The sequence below is a fragment of the Asparagus officinalis genome, chromosome 3 (genome assembly GCF_001876935.1).
Source record: "Asparagus officinalis chromosome 3, Aspof.V1, whole genome shotgun sequence".
Taxonomy (NCBI): Eukaryota; Viridiplantae; Streptophyta; class Magnoliopsida; order Asparagales; family Asparagaceae; genus Asparagus; species Asparagus officinalis.
In genome coordinates, this window is record NC_033796.1 from 5,691,323 (window position 1) to 5,696,809 (window position 5,487).

The following is a 5,487-nucleotide window of genomic DNA, read 5'->3' on the forward strand; positions in this document are numbered from 1 at the left end:
CCTTGACAACGTGCCATGGGAGATTTTCTTTCTACCAAATAGTTGATACAAGGATGAAGCGTAGGTAAATAAATTTCATATACTTTATTTCTTTACTTTAGAAGTAAGGTTTTTGCAGTGTAAATATTGAAATTTATGACATGGTAAGTAAGACATCACATGTATTCAACATAGTAAAGTGGGAAAATATTTCAAACTCAAGGATTTGTAGTTGCTATATAGATTCAACTTGCAAACAGTTTTTGGACGAAAACATAGCATCATTGTGCTTTTCACACAGGTACAACCCAATTGAATAGCATGTGAGTCACGACATAGCAGAACGGCATATCTTTATGCATTGTCATCTGTAAGCAGTGAATAGGGACAAAGTCTGTTGATTCAAATTTTGCCATCTTAAATCTGGGCAAGTACTTAATTCAATTCAGTTTCTGAACTAATAATTAATATTTTTGCTCTACTGTTTGGGGAAGCACTCAAGCACAGCAGAAGGTTTAAGTTTGTTTCTTAACTGCAATATGGACAAGTTTCCAATTTCTCCTAAACAAAGGTTTTTGTATGCCTTTTCTGATCATTTCACATGAAAGCAAACAGACACTTAAGAACAGTTATCTGGAGAAGGAAACTCTTGGGTTCTTGTTCAAGGATCTGAACTAAAAGCGTGACAATTCATTTGTCAAAATGTGTACTATTTTCTAAGCTTTCGTAGTCTTGGGAATTTCGTTTCACTTTGGTATACCCAGCAGCTTCATGATTTTGGCTAGAGCACCTGTTGGCTATTGTAGGTAGAGTTTGTTTACCTTCTACTATTAGAAGTTTTTGACTCTTGATGGCTGATGTCTTCATTGTGCCACTATAGCTGCACTTATCTTGACCATCATGATCTTAGGGATTAGTACTAAGCATACAGCATTTCAAAAAGTATTTTTATTGAATCAAAGAACTGACATAGTTTGGTTTTATTTTTGTACTGTGCAAAAAAAAAAAAAAGAAATGTTTTTGACTGTTTATGGACCACATATGCATGTACCATCCTACTCCAGCCCCATTAACTCGGTTTGTTTGTTTTATGCAGGGAGTGAAGTCATCTTCATCAGGTGTATTTTGTGGAGTTAAAGAGGCTGATGATTCAAGACAGCTGTTATGTTCTTGTACCTTTATACATTTCAGAGGATTGATCTGTATAGTGATTGGTATTGTTATACTTCCATACCAATGACTAGCCTTTGGAGCTCCAGAATAGAATAGATTATGAATACTGTTACCTAGTTAACCGATCCTTTTTGTGATCAGAGGTTTTGCTTTGTTCCCCTTGCTTTGTAATGCCATTACATGAAACCTATGCATGCATATATTTGCACTGTGCTCTCTTTCGCATGAGATAGTTGACGCCTTTAAAGTGATGTTATTTTCCTCTTTAATACACCTTAATATCAGTTTGTTCTTGGAAAAAAGAAATCCGCCCTCTAAAAGAAAATCATACGGCGAAGGAGACAGAGGGTAAAGACATTTGGTCTGGCATAAGTCTTGATGCTCGCGCGTTACCGTAAGTTATCAACGCATATCGTGCTAATTATAACCGTATTGATGGGCAGTTTGACTAGACTAAGTTTGACTAGACTAATAGCTAATAGTGATATGTGCATCATCGCTCTCCTATCTTCTTAATATGATTGCCTACACACAGGGCTTCTATAAAAAAAAATTCCCCCACTTCTATTTGTTATATTTTCAACCAATATCCTCTTAATGAGATCAAGGGGGGTGGGGGGTGAACTTGCCTGGTGGTAGATGGGCGCATTTATTTTCCTGATGCCTACGGCTGATTCAAACTTTTGAGCCATCAACAGATGGTGCTTGCTTTCACTCAAAGAAATAAATGGTTGGTGAAATGAGCTTCCAAGGTCAGAACGCCTGGTGGATGCTTTCTGAGGCTCCTCCACCTGCCAGTGTTATAATGGTGAAAAGTAATGGTGCTGATGGTAGAAGAAACCCAAGCATCCCAAATAAATGCTCTCTCTCTCTCTCTCTCTCTCTCTCTCTCATCTCTCTCTGTTTCTTTTTCAGTATATTCAATAATGACAATCTGTGGTGGGGGTTCACGATTGCAGGGTTAGCTGATGCCCAGGGTTTCAGCATTTTGATGCGTCTCATCTCTTTCTCAATTAATTTGGTTTATTGAATGAATCATTGTCTTTAGCTTTGCGTTAAAAAAAGTCCTTTACATTCAAGCGAAGACCTGAAATTATTTGATTTTCCACGCTGAAGGTTTAACGCATGGTTAGGATGATGAGCTGGTTTGACTTATCTCATCCCTCCAACGTATCAAACTCTTTCTAGCTCCTTGAGAAACCTTGTATATTTATGAACTCTCCATTAAACATAGTCCGTAAAGCGAAAATGTAGGTAGAAAATTTATTAGTCTCTCTTCAACAACCTGAGATCTCCTGTGTTGGATATTAAAAGCGAAAAAAATTTAGGTGGAAAAATTTATGAGTCTCTCTCCAACAACCTCTCGATCGAGCACTCTTCTTGTAAACTCTCGAGCACTTCAGATGTGCTTACGTTCTGATGACTTCATGTACGTGCATCAGTAGTACACATACAACACAACGCTGAAATTGAGGAGTCTGGAGGTCGAGGATAATAAGCTGCAAATGGATGATAATCTGTACCAGTATATGTCGATGCTTTATCGGAGGGCGACAGTAAGAGAGGAAATCAACTGAAGCTTGGTTTTTAAGCGTTGGAAGCTTTGGCGTCTTTCGTTTTGGTTGAGAGGAGAATACAAATCATGGTTGGATTAAATCTAGTTTCTTTATAAACCAACCACATATTAGATGTATATAGTGATCATGTTGAAATAGATGGAATGGTCTGACACTAGAACAATTTTTTTTTGGGTTTTTCTCTGATTAATAGAGGAGCAGTGCAAGCCAACAGCAGTGGTGTATTTGATGGGTGAGAGGACGTTCCAAGTGAGAGCACGCTTGCAGTAAAGATCGAACAGGGCAGTGATGAGTCTTTGCACAGCCCATGTCCTCCTTTATTTCCACATGCATCAGAATTCTCTACGCCAGAGATTTGGGTACCCACATCCACATAATTAATGGCCTATCACACTTTTCTAGTTTGTGTGGTTGTATTTATAATGAATTGCCCACTTTCAAAGGATTTTGATGTTGCTCTTTAGAACTATATATTTTAAATTTTAGTAGCTAGAAAGATTTCAGGCTTAAATCAGGGTGGGGGGGCATGAAGAAAAATTTAGTGTTAAACCCTTGCCTTATTATCGTCTTGAACATACTACTCGTCTAGTTTTGCAGATAGACCCCAGAATGATTTTATTTATTTATTTATGACCCTTTTGCACTCGAAGAAGGGTCCAATTTTCTCCGACTCCTTTCGTATTTTTCCTGTGAATAGCAATTAAATGGACTCTTCTTTTCGTATTTTCTTGTAGGGTGGCTAATTTAGGTAAATAGGATCATAAATGAAAGGATCAATATCCACGCAAAATGTCTTTGTTGTTGCAGGTATGGGGAGCTTGACCTAAATATACTACGTGCAAACGTCTTCGTTCTTCGCAAAATTCGCTTTTCCACGCAAATATTTGGGAGTTGATTTTACACAAAATTAAGTTGTCAAGGCTTATGAAGACTTTATAATGTTTTCGTTCCGTAGATCACAACGTACCCAATAGTATCTGTAGAATTTAGTTGGAGGACGGCAATGAATCAGACGGAGGACACCTCTGAAAGATGGAAAGAAAAAAGTTACTGAACTTCCCGTCCCTTTCCCTTCCCCAGTTTGGACCTCGCTTCATTCTTAAAAATGATAAATAATGTGCCCTCTGATTCTTTGCACGTAGAGATTGAAAGTTGAGTAAGAGCAAGTCCAGCAAGCTCCCAGTTGGGAGTCCTAGTCAGCAAGCTCTCAAGAGCTCTTAAACATTTTAGTATAAAAAATTATAAAAATAAGTCTTGGGAGCATCTCCTTATTTTATGGAGCTCCAACAAGCTCCTAGTTAGGAGCTCTAACAATATCAAAAACCCCTCTTCTATCAAAAAACCTATCAAAAAAACCTCTCTTCTATCAAAAAACCTCTCTTCTATTGCAAAGATAAAAAAACAAGGAGTTTTTTGTAAAAAAAAAATGTTTTTTAATTGCTTGAGAGCTCCCAAGCGCTCCACAAATTTGTGGAGCCGCTTGGGAGCTCCGTGGCACAAAACCCTAGGTTTTGTGCCACGGAAGCTCTCAGAGCTCCCTTGGGAGCTTGCTGGAGCAAGTCCAGCAAGCTCCCACCGCCACCTCAGCCTTAGGAGGTGGGGTGGGAGCTTGCTGGACTTGCTCTAAGAGCTTGTTTGGATTTGCAATTTTGCACCCAGTGAAGAGAAGTTATGGGAACATAGGATGAGTTAAGTAAAAAGAAGGTAATTATGGAATATGTAAAACTTGTTTGGGAAGTTAGTAATAAGAGAAATCAAAGGGAACTTAGTTCACATCGTTTGGAAAGTTTAATAGAATGAAGAGAAGTGAAGGGAATATATGTAAATTTACATAAACAACCTTGCATTTTGTTAAATTGTTTTATTGTTAGAAGTAAGATAGAGGGTAAAATGGTCTCTCCATAATTATTTTTTGATTAGAAGTTCTATTACCTTCTCTTCACCCTAGTTACGCCTCAAATTTGGGGTAACAAAAACTTGATTTTTTCTCCCCTTCTTTATCTTCTCTTCTCCCCCGTTATCTAGTATAAAGTGATTCCAAAATGAAGATGAATATTCCCCTAACTTCCCTTATCTCTTATTATCCCCAATCCAAACAAACCCTAAAGTAAATTTGAAGGGTAATTAGAGCTTTTTTTTAGTTCGTGCTTTACGTAGTAGCTCTTCATTTTGTAAATTCAGTGCTCTTGAGTTCTAAACTAAGTTGCATAGATGCTTATATGACCATTAAATATGATACTAAGTGTAGCGGTTATTATCAATTTTCCAGCCCTGATGCGCTATTGTGGCTGTTAGGAGACGATTCATAGCAGGTTAGCCCCGTGTTTGAATTCTCTACTAGGTAAAAAAATCATCATGTTAACGCCAGCTACGAAGTTTCAATGGGTTTATTAGTCTCATTCATGATAAAGTGCACGCTATACTATGCTATAGTACGCTGTTGCGATCTGGCATGGGCTCATGTCAAGTTTATTGGGCTTAGGCTTCAGTGAGCTGAAAAAAATAAAAAAATAAAAATCAAAGATAGCAGGTACCGATCATTTGATTGCAGTACTGTGCTTGACATGAGTTTAAATCTACTTCCTTAAAAAGATTGTAGGTAGCTGGTAGCTACAATCTACGGATTGTCGAAATAATTTAGGTCGGTTATTTTATCTGTATGTAAATATTTTAAAAGAACCGCATCGCATGGTTCTATTTAATTTGTTCGAACTATTATTTCTTCATGAACCGACTATATAATAGGGTAATAATTAAA